The following is a 15,125-nucleotide window of genomic DNA, read 5'->3' as shown; positions in this document are numbered from 1 at the left end:
TGAAAACAGACCAAGAACAACAGAGGTAATGTTAACTGAATGTAGTGCCAAAAGTTATTCTTTTGTCTAACATTTAAAAAGTGATTGACCTCAATAGCCTCATCTCTAAATCCTTACAGAACAAGGTTTGGCTGTTCCTTTGAAGGCTTCAGTAGATTTCCCATAAAGCAGTACTAAGGTCACTCACTATCCCAGTTTTGGTCTGAAACCCTTATCCTGAGCTTGTGTGAGCAGCCACCAGCATTTGTTACATTTGAGAGAAAGCACTCACAGAACAGTGCTCCTGAGCTAATGATGTTTGCCCACAATATTATATTAACAAACATGAAAATAAAAGCAACTGCAGGACTTCACTTAGCTGCTGTTACAAATGACTTACTGATTTCCAAGCTATAAATCCTAACATGACAAAGTGAGGGGTGCAATACTAGGTAAGTACTGTTAGTATGTCACTAAACTCCACCCAGGTGAATTGAAATGTTAAATTAAAAGAAAGAGACAGCTTGGGAGACATTTTTGTTACGGAATCATTACAGGACTAGGCCACCTGGACTGACAAATGACTATACAAAGGCCTTTTAAAGCCTGATTCTGCTGCTATTTCAGAAGAAACCCTGAGATCTTGAAATAAAGGTGAAAGCTGCTCTCGTTCTCTACTGTACTTTTCAGTGGCATACAGAAAGGTCTGCACTGAGTTAAAATGATCCCAGTCTCACAAAGGAACCTGCATGGTGGTTTATTCCTCATACTTTCCCTTTGTTAAATAGACAGAACTCTAACCTTTGCAGATCCACAATAGTCAAGTATACCTGCCAAGATTTACTGATGTCTTTACTGTCTCAAAATGAATGATCTGTTAATAACTGCTTCTGTGTATTGGGGTTGAAATTTTCAAAGCCGGATTTAGCCAGCAACTTCCATTAATTTCAATAGGATTTTGAGGGGCAAAATCAACTAGTTTGCTTTGAAGATCTCAAACTGTAGGGCCCTATTACTGGGACAAATTTTAATCCATTTAAATGAATAATATAAAATAAAAAATGTTTGATCTTTTAAAATTTGCTGGATATTGATCGTATGGGTTTGACCTGAGCGTGAGGGGGGTGTATTTTGAAATAATCAGTCATCACTGACAAAAATGTTACTTTCATAGCAGACTGTTTTCTCTGAGATTAATTATTTTCCGAGTACTGAGTTCTGGTACCCAGACTGTGCAGAGATTGGCTTGTGCAGTGCGAAGCACATGAGATGTTACCTAATAATAATAATACATACTGACTTTGTCTTGGCCAACCAAGAATAGATGTTTTACTGCCTTCTTGGGACAGGAAACTCTGTTTCGAACGCATTTTGTAAGCCTCTCTAACTTCTGTCTTCCATCTGGGTCAGAAAATAGTTTATCATTTGTGAAATCAGGACTAAATTTGAAACTCCATATGCTAAGAGATTTTTCACATCCCACCAAGTAAGCATAAAAAATGAAAACTATGTAAAAATACTCTCCTGGATATAACAATAGTGAGAACCAAAAAAGAAGAATAATTTTTGCAAGCTTTGGAATACCTTACAACTTTTCAGTGGCATGCACAAAACAGCATTTGGCAAAGCACAGCATCTCCAGATTGTGATAATACATGTGCTGGCCGCTACCTCCCGCAGCCCCTATTGGCCTGGAACAGCGAACCACGGCCAGTGGGAGCTGTGATCAGCTGAACTTGTAGACACTGCAGGTAAACAAAATATCCTGACCCACCCCCAGATTGCCCTGATGGGCCGCATGCCAAAGGTTGCCGATCCCTGATGTATACTCTCAACTATATCTTTTCCAGATTTTCAGTTAGGCAACACATTTGTTTGATCATGGAAAGGCTCATGCCTGGGCACTGTGTCTTGGTCTAGTTCTCTTGTTGATTAACCTGAGTTTCTAAATCAACTATCATTATTAGAGTTGGTAGAGGCCAAGGTGTTTAAGAAGACTGTGTTCAGGCTTGAATGCTTTTCAGAATAAGCCTTTTATAGGGCCAATCTGTGCAACAGCTGTTGTTAGAGTTGCTTTCGTATGTGGGATCAAGATGACAGCTGCACCCTTGTGGGTGTCATTTCTGAAACAAGAGTCTACCTTGATTGCACCAGTAAATTCTACCCTGTTCTGGCAGTCATTTCCTGCATAGTAGTTGGGTCAAAGTTGAGCAGGCAGGTGCAGGGCCACCGTGTAGTGTGACTTCCATAGTGTATGTTATGTAACTTCTTTTGGCAAAAAGGATTTCATACGGCTGGCTCAAATTTAGGCTGGATTTTGGCAGGAGATGGGGTTAAAACTCCCTGTTCTCCAATCTTAGAGTGGTGCCCAAACTTTTCCTCACATGCCCCCGCTTACCTGTAATGGAATGTGTCTGCCCCCCATGCACTCTCCCTGCCCCCATGTCCAGGAGTGAAGCCATGGCTGGGGTAGGGTTGCCAACTTTCTAATCATACAAAACTGAACACCCTAGCTCTGTCCTTTCCCTGAGGTCCCGCCCCCCTCTCACTACATTTCCACTCCCTCGGTGGCTTGCGCTCTCCCACCCAAACTCACTTTCACTGGGTGGGGCAGGGGGTTGGGGTGTAAGAGGGGGTGAGGGCTCTAACTGGGGGTGCAGGCTCTGGGGTTCAGGGTGTGGGAGGAGGCTCTGGGCTGGGGTATGGAGTTGGGGTGCGGTAGGCGGTGAGGGATCCAGTTGAGGATGAGAGGTTTGGGATGCAAGAAGGGGCACCAGGCTGGGGGTGGGTGGGTCCAAGGGATTCGGAGTGTAGGAGGAGCAGAGGGTTGGGGTGTGGAGGGAGTATGGGATCTGGGCTGGGTGTGTGGGTTCTGGGATGAGGGGTTTGGGTGCAGGAGGGGGCTCAGAACTGGGGTAGGGGGGTGGGGCTTGGGGTTGTGGCGTAGGCTTACCTCAGGCAGCTCCTGGTCAGCAGCACAGCAGGGCTAAGGTAGGCTCATGGCAGCAGCCAGAAGCAGGTCCAGCTCCTAGGTGGGGAAAGGAGGCTCTGCGTGCTGCTGCTTGTCCGCAGGCACCACCACCTCCAGCTCCCAGTGGCTGCAGTTCCCGGCCAACTGGAGTGCGGAGCTGGTGCTCAGAGAGAGGGCAGCACATGGAGCCCCGGGGCCTCCCTGCCTAGGAGTCGGACCTTCTGGCCACTTCCAGGGTGCAGCATGGTGCCAGGACATGTAGGGACTAGCCTGCCTTATCCCTGAAGCACCACCGACTGGACTTCTAATGGCCCAGTCAATGATGCTGACTGGAGCTGGCAGGGTCCCTTTTCGACCTGGCATTCTGGTTGAAAACCAGACACCTCGTCACCCTAGGCTGGGGCTGGGAGTGGAGATGGGGACCAGGAACGGGGCCGTGACTGGAGGCTGGGAGAAGAGCTGGAGGCAGAGCAAGACTGAGTGGTGCTTGCTCCCAAGGACTGGCCCAGGCCACACTGCATTCCCTCTCCCCGTCATTCCTCTGCACCCCCACAGTTTGTGGACCACTGCATTATGCAATATCACATGGCATGTGTCAAGAGTAGCTTCCCTTATGTCTGTAACTTAAAAGTTAGGATTGTGGCATCTGTGATGGGGCATCCACCCCACAATTGCCCTGGAAGGGTTAATATAGGCAAGACAGGCCAATTAGTCATAGGCGGCAACTGGAGGGGAGCTAGGATGCAATGAGGCTTAATTGGGCATGAAGCTCACCTGGGTGGAAATAGGTGGGACTTCTATAAAGCCAAGCTGCTGGCAACAGAGGGCCTGCAGTGGGGAAGCCCGCAGCCTCACTCCCTTATACAAAAGGGGAGAGTAGGAGCCTGTAATAGGAGTGTAGGAAACAGTCCAGGGAAGGAGCAGTAAGGGCTGGAAGAGTAAGACCTGAGCCGCTGGATCCCACCCACAAAGCTCCTGACTGGGGGAGATGCGCAGCCTGATTGATTGGCTGGGAAGCACTGCTTAAGCCAGAAAGAGGCACAGGAAGTTGAAAAACTACGTGAATCTCTGGCTGGCTGCTACTATGGACCCTGCCTACTTGCCTCATTCCTGAGCCCTGCCTCCCAGCTGGTTCTTGCCCTCCTTATCCCAGACCCTCATCTGTTTGTGATTCCTGCTGTTCTGCCTCGCTCCACATCCCTGCTCCTATGCACGACCCCGGCTCTCACACCCCACCCCAGTTCCCGACTCTGTTAGGCCTGACCATCCACATCCCCATCTTTCCACTTCCATCTAAATGGGCAGAGAATGTATCTTGGTATAAGCAACCATATGCTGGACTCAAAATATTACCCTCCGGCAGTGAGACATCTGGATTAATTTGTTGACATAATTCTCCTGTATACAATTATGTTTATAAATATTCCTTAAAGAGATGTGAAGAGTGCAGCAGACTGTCATTTTTCAGACACTTCATATAGGACCAGATCACACAGGGTGCTCAGTAGCCATGCAGGGAGAAGTGTCCAAATGCTACACTGTATATATGAGGACATGTGCTAGGAACACATGGGGGAGTTGCCTAAGGGTCACAAATGTTCTCAGATGTCAAAGAAATGTAGATGCAACAAACTGAAAATGTGCTGAAGTGCTGGCAGAAGGACTTAAACTCTGAAGTTAGAGCCCCGGGATGTTTCCTTACAAATTGTTTAAAACCTCAGATTTTTTAAATGTAGTTTGTGAAAAAGGATGAGCTGAAAGGGCTTGGGCTGGGTTCTAGCGGATGTCCCATATTTGTATGCTGTTCCCAACCAGAAATGGACACAACGCTTATATGCTTGTATTGCTAATCATGCTACCTGAGTGAATGCGATAGTTAGCCTCCGAAAAGCTGGTGAGGCAGGACAGGCAACAAACAGTGAAGCATCTTCCCTGTATTTTAAACAGGAAATTACCAAAACATGTACTGGGGAAGCTGAAGCATATAACACAAATGGTTTGCATAAGAAAAGATCGTTTTGGCCTGCCAAAGGACAGAGTATCTGCATTGTCTCCCTGACTGAATGCTAAATCCGTCCCTAAGGTACAGCTTTATCAGCCAATAACACTGGAGAAAGTATGTGCTTTCTAGTGGTCTCCTCCTTCAAGCTCCCCAGTTCGAATCTTCAGAGGCCAAAGGTTCCTTCTGTCCCAGTAGGAAACATGCTGCATGCTAGTAGGCCATGTCCCCCTAATTGTCCATCTGGCTATTGAGCTGTACTGCAGAGCTAGCTGTGGCTCAGTAGTTTTGGGAAAGGTACTGTTTAAATGTAGAAGCACCATAGGAAAAGTCAGTCTTTGCCAGTTGTAACCCATGGAGAGACAGCTAAGGCACCACCATATTTCTCTACACTTAGAATAGGAAATAACTGGTATATACAGTATGTGATATCCACTGGCCAATGTTAACTGTGATTCCTGCTATTGTTAGCAAAAATTCTGCACACAGTGAAGGAGAGAATAACGTCTTCTATAGTGAGGGGATAATTCTCTGCTTGATTTGGAGACTCCATAGTAGTCCAAGGGCAAGCATCTGTATAAGAAGACCAAATGTTTGAGTAGGCCTGATTCAGAATCCCTTGTGTAACCAAAACTTCCTATTTAATTCAGTGGAAGTGTGATCAAACCCTGATCCCAAACCAGATAAGTAACAGTGTGATAAATAAAGGGTGGGAGGTAGCTCCCTTTGATGGACACCCAGCCAGCCAGTTAGCTGTAAAATCCCTCTTGGTAGCTGTTCCTTACTTGCTTTACCTGTTAAGGGTTAAAAAGTCCTCGGGTAAAGGAAAAAAAAAGTGGGCACCTGACCAAAACAGCCAATGGGAAGACAGAAACTTTCCCTTTGTCTGTTGTTCTCTGGGCTGCAGGAACACGGAGCAGCAATGCTAGAAGCAGGAGTGCGGTGTAAGATTTGAACTAGGAATTAAAAAGTATCTTCCATACCTAGAACAAATAATTTGGATAGGGAATATTTAGTTTGACACTATCAGGTTTATTCCTTATTTTGGCTTGTGGATCTCCTCTGTGCTAACCTCTGATGCTTTTGTTTGCTTGTAACCTTTAAGCTGAACCCCCAAGAAAGCTAGTTTGGGTGCTTAATTTTTGGAATTGCTCCTTTAAAATCTAGCAAAAGCCTAAGTTTCAGATGTATTTTCTTTTTGTTTTAATAAAATTTACTTTTTTTAAGAACATAATTGGATTTTTGGTGTCCTAAGCGGTTTGTGCATGTTGTTTGATTAGCTGATAGCCACAGCTAATCTCCTTTTGTTTTCCTTCTGAGCTCTTCCCTGGAGTGGGGTATGTGGGAAAGGGCTTGAGGGTACCCCACAGGGAGGAATTCCTAAGGGTTCCTTCCTGGGTTCAAGGGGTTTTTTTGCTTTGAGTGGTGCAGCATTTACCAAGCCAAGGTCAGAGAAAAGCTGTAACCTTGGGAGTTCAATACAAACCTGGAGTGCCCAGTATTAATTTTTAAAATCCTTGCGGGCCCCTATTTCCTGCACTCAGAGTTACAGAGTGGGGATTCAGCCTTGACAAACAGAAAGTAGGCAAAAATAAACATTGCTCATGATATACACAAAAGACCCAAAGTAAAACCTGTACGTCAGTCACTGTGATAGAGCTTAGGAAGTCGCACTAAGAACCCCTCAACCTCCAATATCATGTGGAATAAGGGATTTAGAATCATCCTTCTACCTCTATTCCTCCCCACTGCTAGACATTTTGATGGTTACCAGCCATTATCTCGCACCATCTGTCCTCATAAAATGAGCTTTACTGCCAAATCTCAATTTTTAAGCAACTTTTTTAGACTTTTTCAAAGACCTTCATCCATGTTCAACTCTCCCCCACCCTGCTGCAAATACATGGCAATGAATTCCACCCGTTATTTAAACCTTTGTACTGCACCTTTCTATGAAAGAGTGGGGAACATTTGCTCTGCAGCAGTGCAGTATCAGTGTCTTGCAGAAGATAGGAAATTACTATGATCAATTTAACCAGCATGTTGAAAGTGTCAACAGCATTTTGTGTGGACCTTGATTCTTTAGATGAATACCCATTTTAAGTGTTGAAATGAAATGGTATGAAGCTGCTTTTAGATTGAACTTCATACACACACTGGAAGAAATTGCAATTAAAAGCATTCTCCAGCTGTCAAAAGCCACTTCCTAACTCAGCTGACAAGATTTTGTGTGTGATGTACTGTACGTTTGGAGGAGTAATTTTTAATTATTTATTTTTAGGATGCCTGCTGATGCTAAAGAGTTGCTTGTTTTTATAGGAATAGTTAAATGACAGATTACATTTCAGTTTAAAATAAGAATGGACAAATGTAACCGAGTTCTACTGCTTTACAGAATTTATTTGCAATTCCAATTATGTTTTCAGCTAACACATTGGACATCTACGATAAATCAGTGGAGTAGATGACAAAAATAAAATCAAGGCAAATGTTATAAAAATAGATGCATTTGTTGACATTTGCTTTTCTGTTTAGTCTAAATATTCCTCACAAGGGTGCTTGCTTAAGAATGGGTTGTTGTTGTTTTCTCACTGTAAGGCCTTGGCTACACTGGCGCTTTACAGCGCTGCAACTTTCTCGCTCAGAGGTGTGAAAAAACACACCCCTGAGTGCAGCAAGTTACAGTGCTGCAAAGCACCAGTGTGAACAGTGCCCCAGCGCTGTAAGCTAATCCCCACGGGGAGGTGGAGTACCTGCAGCACTGGGAGAGCTGTCCGCGAGTGCTGCCGCTGCGATCACACTCGCACCTCAAAAGTGCTGCCGCGGGAGCGCTCCTGTTCTTTACAGCTGTAAGTGTAGCCATACCCTGATGAGACATTAGCAAAGATGAAGAAAGTGACATGCAGTTTTCATTCTAGTTTCTTTAAAGCTCTTTGCTGTCCAGGAAAGTCAAGCTGTTTTTGCTTCCCTTCTGTAGAAAATTGTTAGTTGATAGGCAAAACTTCAAGAATAATTAGAGAAAGTACATGTGTAAATCCCATTGGGAAAATCAATCTTTCACGAATATATTTAAATGAATGCAGTGTCAGTTCCTGTTAAAAGGAAAGAAGTGCAAACATTTATTTTGGATTTCTTTGATGGCACCCAAGATCCTATGTTGCCTCTTTAAAAATAAATTACAGAGTGCAACATTCAAGAAACCACAGAAGGGGAGAGTGATATTTAAAATTAATTTAAAAAACCCTCCAACATGTCCCCAACTGCACTGAAGGTATGACACAGGTGACCAGACAGCAAGTGTGAAAAATCGGGACAGGGGGTGGGGGGTAATAGGAGCCTATATAAGAAAAAGACCCCAAAATCGAGACTGTCCCTATAAAATTGGGACATCTGTTCACCCTAGAGTGGACACTTATTTCAAACTTTTTGTAATTTGAAGATAAATTAAGTAATATTTCTGCCCTCCGTAAACCTTTAATACTCCTCTCTCAAACTTAGTAATGTCCTTCTTTTAGACAATTGTCTCTCTATAAGATTGGCGCATAAAATTTATTCTACATTTGTGACTATTTACAAAGGGCAGAAGTGTAATCTGATGGTTAAGACACTTGTCTGGGACTCAGGAAATCTGGATTTCATTTTTGGATCTGTCACAGACTTTTTGTGTGAAGATGGGCATTATAATTTCTCCTTGCTTCAGTTTCCAATATGTAAAATGGGAGTAATACTTCCTCACTTCAAAGTGATGTTGAGGATAAAATCCATTGATGATTGTGAGGTGTTCAGATACTGCAGTGATGGAAGCTGTATAAATATCTAGGTAGAATTTACAATATGATGTCATTCGAACTTTGGTGAAATTTTTAGATAAAAAAATGCAGATTCAGATCAAAACATGTTGTGCATTGGTCGATTTCAGCAAATTGTTTCAGTTGCAAATTTAAAAAAAATTAGGAAGTGGTTCATTTTGTTGACATTTTCAAAACCCACAAAAAGGAGTAGGAAGTGGTAGTCCTTCTTATTCCCAACAGCCAAATGGAACAGCTTCAACAGGAGAGATTGCGTTGCAGACCCAGCCCCTCCCAAAATAGCCAATTGCCTGGTGATTAGGGCACTCACTTGATGGGAGAGTTGGATTCAAGTTTCTGCCCCAGAGCGGGGACCTGGACCTGGGTCTCCGCTTATCACCTCCTCCAGTTAGTGAATGGCACCTAAGGGTACATCTGCATGGCAATAAAAGACCAGTGGCATGTCTGCGACTGGCCCAATCTGCTGACTGGGGCTGGTGGGGCTCAGGCTATAACATCGCAGTGTAGATGATTGAGCTTGGACTGGAGCCCAAACATCTACACTGCCAGGTTTAGCCCTGCAAGCCCAAGTCAGCTGTCCCAGGCTCCGACATTTGATGCCAGGGGTGTTTTAGGTCAGTGTGGTGGCCCTTTGTTTCCAAATTTTTTACTTTTTTATTTTTTAAAAATAAAAGGTTCAAAACAAAATTTGCTTGACATGAAATGAATTTTTTTTTAATGTTCAATTCACCCAAATTTCCAAAAAGTTTTGGGTTGAGGGTTGACCTGACTTTTTTTTTTTATTTGCCAGTGAACCAAACAATCAGTTAGTCGCACAGCTCTAGATACAGTAAGAGCAGGCATTCATACTCTGCTCTGACACAGATGGAGGTCTGCGGTTCAAATCCTGAATTAGTTTATCAAGTGATGATAATATTTAGTGGGCTCATCTAATGGCTATTCTGCATAACTACTACTACTTGGCGGGATTGTCTTTTTGCTAGAAAGGCCCAGAAATACAATAATAGGTAATACCGTATTTAGCATCTACGTAACTGTATCTTCAAAGTACTCTGCAAATGTTAATCAATCTTCACAATATGCTTGTGAAGGTAGGTAAGTATCAATCCCCTTTTACAAATGGAGGAAACTTAGATGGGGAGTTTAAGTGAGTTACCCAGGACTACAGAGTCAGTGCAATAACAGGGATTAGAAAGCAGGAATTTTTGACTCATCGCCTACTTTTCAGATCACACCCCTTTCTGCAGCAGGTGGGTTTGGGTTTGCATTGTGAGAGCTGCCTGCACTACATGGCACTCCAGCCTTTCAGTTTCATGCATGTCAAATTCATACACAATTCTAAAACTACATATAATCCCAGATCATATGTTATGAATTGGTGCACTAGAGATACTTCATAGAAATTTCTGGTTCACGCGAAGCCATCAACACGCATTAAAGAAACTGAAAAAGAGCAATTAATGTTCTTCACTAGATTAAAGTAAATTAAAATAGCAATATCACCCACTCTGTATGGTGTTTCATAGGAACCAATGACCAGAGAGAACTATTAACCCTCTCTGGTTGAGGACTCAGTCCAACTCCCATTAAACTTAGTGGACAGCCACTCATTAATTTCAACAGGAGATGGATCAGTCCCTAAAACATAGGAAATGTTCTATATCTAGGTGGTGATTGTTCAGTCAAAAATAGTTTACCAAAAATGTTACTAAGTTTTAAAGTATAATATATAAAGATATGCCCTGGGAGGTACACTTGATTCTTGACTGTCTATTAAAGTCAAACATTGGCAACTAGCGCTCTGGACTGAAGAACCATAGCTTGCAGACTTTCACCAAGTTCTGCTAAGCCATTGAGGTTTATTATTAAGCTAGTCTAAGCTCTCACTGCTGAACCATAAGAAAATGTCAAACAACTTCAAAATGTAGCTACTGAGAACATAACGGAAAATTCACATTATGGTCATGCTGCATCACAGTTTTCATATATTTAAAGGTCAAGAGGAAACATTATGATCTTCTAGTCTGACCGCCTGCATAAAATAGGTCACAATATTTCGCCCAGCAAAACTTGTGGTGGAGTTAGAGTATCTCTCTTAGAAGGACATCCATTCTTGATCTAAAGACTTCGAGTGATGGGGAACTCACCACATTCCTTGTTAAGTTCCAGTGGCTAGTTACCCTCACTTTAAAATGCATGTATATCATTTTAGTATGAATTAGTCTAGCTTTAGCTCCCACTGGATCTCACTGTGCTTTTGTCTGCTAGATAAAAAGGCCTCTACCGAACATGAAGGTGTTGAGGTGAGTGTCAGCAGAGGTTTGATGTGGAAGTTGGTAGGAATATTAAAAACTATTTTCTTTCACATACTGAAACATGGCACATAATAACTTTCCCTAATATTTCAACTACATCTTATTAAAATAACATTAGAAGCAATTTACTTGTCTTGCAGCTATTTGAGGAAAAGACGTGTTGATGACAAGTTAACTGAGCTAGTCTTGTATTTTACGGAAGTGATTTCAGTGCTTGTAAAAGGCGAGATGATAATACTGAAGAATTAATTCTCTCTATCTACAGAAGAGGTGCAGCAATAAAAGTAGCTTTCTCACACTGTCCCGCTAGTATGCCTTAGCCCTGGCCTGACAGCTCAGTCTTTGTACCCATTCAGTCCTTCCCTTTCTGGGCACTGCCAGCAAGGCAAAGGTGCCAATTGTGAAGGTGTTTTTTGTGATGTGGACATACGTCCACTAAGTACTGGACTGAGACCATCAACTTATTTCACAAAGGACACTGAAAAGACATGGTTAATTGATGACGGTGAGTCACTTCCAACCCAGGCTGCACAGGACCACACTGAGTTCTGAATCAGTACTGATTCAGAGGAAAGCATCTCCACCACTAAGTCACTAACACCACTTCCTGGAAGTATGCTGGGTCCTTCTCTAGAGGCGTGTCATCAAAAACTGTAAAGTTCTGCTTCAGCAGCTGAGATAATAGAATCAAAGAGATTAGAATATGTCTATTAAGTCTCCTATTCCATTTCCCACCTCCTCTTGTGCAGAATTGTTACACGGTACCTTATAGTGATCTATTTAGTCTGGGTTTAAATGTACCAAGTTGTTCACCTGTTCCCTGCGGAGATTATTTCATAGCCCAATACATTTGTGTCAGGAAGAACTTCCTAACACTGTCTACATTTATTCTTTCTGACAGGTGGAGTTCCAACTTGCTCTGAAAAGAATCTATATACACACTACATTGATTCCTAACTTACTGCTTTCATGAGGACTGATTTGATTGGTAACTTAAACATAAAAAACTAAAAACATCAACCTAAATTTCCTCCCCGGTCTTGGCTGTTCCTCTGTGTCATGGATTATGGTTTTCTCTGCCCAAACACTTCCTCTATGTCCCTTATATCTAGAGCTAATAAACTCCTTCACCCCGTTCACAGTGAGCACCTCCCTTCGGAATTCCAATGCCTGGTTATGCACCTTATATATATATAACTCCTCTTCATCCTTGGTGCTGGAGAAGTATAAACAATTGTACACGGTTATCGTTACAGCTGATTGGAAAATGTGTTGAAATTTTGGAATTGTTGGAAAATTCCAGCCACTGTATGAGCTACTGGAAAAATGTTTGTGGAACAATTTAATTGAAATTTTGAAAATTCCATTTTTTGACCAGCTGTCTCTGTTGTCTCCTTTATCATTGCTCAGCTAATTTCTATATATTTAGATCTCTCAATCTTATCCTATAAATCACTAGTTCCCAACCATTTGCTGGAGTAGCCTGTCTTGTGATGGATTGATAAATGGGTGTATGACAGGGTCCGTTCACTGCTAGGGGTGCCTCCTCCTGGCCACTCTGGGGATTAGCTGCTTCCAAATCAGAGGCCCCCTTCTGCTGCTCGCTGCACATCCTGCTGCTGCTCTCTCTCTGTCTCTGCAATTCCAGGTGCTCTTTCTTCGCAACTTGGCCCTCCAACCAGGTCACTATGCATATTTCCTCCTTCCAGCCTATCAAAGTCATCTTTCCTCACCAGCAGTCTCAGGCCGTCTTCCTATTCAGTGCCTCATGGTGTCACTTCCTCAGTGGCTGGCAGGGGAACCCTGGCCCACCCTCTATGCCAGGTTCCAGCTCAGGGACCCTCTAGTCAGCAGCCAAGGTCTGCTCCCTCCTGAACCTTGCTGTCTTTCTCGGAGCTTCTTCCATACCACCTGGCTTTCCTCACTTCTCTGGGTTTGCTAGCCTCACAACTCCCTCCTTCCAGGGAGTAACCATGGGTTATTTGTCTCTATACCCCCCAAACACACCTCCCTTCTCCCAGAGAGTAGCTGCAGACTGCTTCCCTTCAGCCCCCTTCTGCCATCAGCTTCCTGACTTTAAAAAGCCAGCCCAGCTTGTTCCTCTTCAGGGAGGCTCCCTCATTCACTCAGGGGATTACTTAAGCCACTTGATGTCCCTCAGCTGTGGCCTGTCTGGTTAATTGGCCCCCTTCTTAGCCTGCATTAACCTCTTAAAGGAAAGTATGGGGTGAAGACCCCTGTCACAGGGTCTCCTCGTTCTCCTTGAATTATATCCTCCACAAGTCAAGCTGCAGACAGAATGGCTACAGAAGGGCAAGGGCCAGCTTGAATTTTGTAGATTTATGCATTTTAGGTGAAATGTGTGCTGGTGCATAGGGCCTGCAGCATGGCCCCTTGTGCATTGAAGCACTATGCCTGGCTCTAGGGGTTGCGTAAGCATGCAGAATGATCAGTATAGCCTATGCATGCTGCAGAGGGGATCTCTGTGGTGAGTTCACATAGATTAGTGAAGAAGGCAGTGTTGGCAGGGAGCCCTGATAGTGGCCCTGTCACCCTGCACAACATTGTCATGGAGGAGCTGTGATCTCTATTCCATCGCTAGGGGATGTCTGTGCTGCAGCCTGTCCTGGATTTGGAGGGAGGATTTTGCCTCTTTTCTTATAATCTACCTGTACTTCACCCAATTACTCCTGTTCTCAGCACTGGAGCCTGAATGAATAGCAAGGAGAGATTCCTTCAAGTCATAGAATCATAGAATCAAAAGATTGGAAGTGACCTCATGAGGTCATCTAGTCCAACCCCCTGCTAAAGGCAGGACCATTTTCCCTAAATAATCCCAGCCAGGGTGCGGTCTAGCCGGACTTTAAATAGCTCTAAAGATGGAGATCTCTATAACACCTCCCTAGGTAACCCCTTCCAATACGTTCACCATCTCCTTGTCGAAGTTTTTTCTAATATCCAGCTGATTCCGGCAACTGCACTATCAAAACCATGTCTTGTTCTGTCCTCCGTCCCACTGAGAACGCCTAGCTCCCTCCTCTCTTGGTAGTAATCCCTCCAGTAGTTGAAGGTTGCTTGAAATCCCCCTTGTTCTTCTCTTCTGCAGGCTAATAAGCCCATTCCTTCAGTCTCTCATAAGTTATGTGCTCCAGTCCTCTACATCTTTTGTGTGCCTCGCTTTTGGACTCTCTCCAATTGTTCCACGTCCTTCTTTGTAGTGTGTGGCGCCAAAACTGGACCAATATTCAGATGGCGGGCCTCACCGAGTGGCACCGAATAGAGGGGAAATCAATCCTCCGATCTGCTGGCGCAACACTTCTACTTACAGTCACCAGTATGCTATTAGCCTTTTTGGCTACAGAGCACACTGTGAGCTATTCAACTTTCCTCTACATAACCCCAGTCCTTCTTTTTCAGCACTGCTTCTATTAGCCACAACGGTCCCCAGCCTGTAGCAGTGTCATGGGGTTTTTTCTGTCTAAAGTGCCGGACTTCCTGCATTGTCCTGTTGAAACCTCTCATGACGGTTTCTTGTGGCCCACCTTCTCCAATTTGTCTAAGTCTCTGACTGTCTATCCCTGCCCTCCAGCGTGTCCACCATCCCCAACTTTGGTGCATCTGAATTTACTTAATGTGCAAGCATCCCATCTCAAGATCATTCATGACGACATTGAATAGACGGGCCCTAGGACAGATCCCTGGGGCACACACTGTTGTCATGGTTGCCAGTAGAGAGTGTTGCCATGTACTACCCGCTGAGCCCATTGATTCAACCAGTTTTCTATCCACTTTCACCAGTCCTTCTCAACCCATACTTCCTTAGTTTGCCTGATGAGAATGCTGTGGGAACCGTGTCAAAGCCTTACTAAAGTCAAGGTATACAACATCAACAGCTTTGCCCCCATCCACAGGTCCAGTCATCTCTCGTAGAAGCAATCAGGTTGGTCAGGCTTGATTTACCATTGGTGAATCCATGCTGACTGGCTTCTGATCATTTGTTTTCTCTAAGTGTTTCAGATGTGTTCCTTCAGCACCTGCTCCATGATTTTTCC

Source organism: Chelonoidis abingdonii, chromosome 3, assembly GCF_003597395.2.
Source record: "Chelonoidis abingdonii isolate Lonesome George chromosome 3, CheloAbing_2.0, whole genome shotgun sequence".
Lineage (NCBI taxonomy): Eukaryota > Metazoa > Chordata > Testudines > Testudinidae > Chelonoidis > Chelonoidis abingdonii.
Note: the sequence above shows the minus strand (reverse complement) of the source record.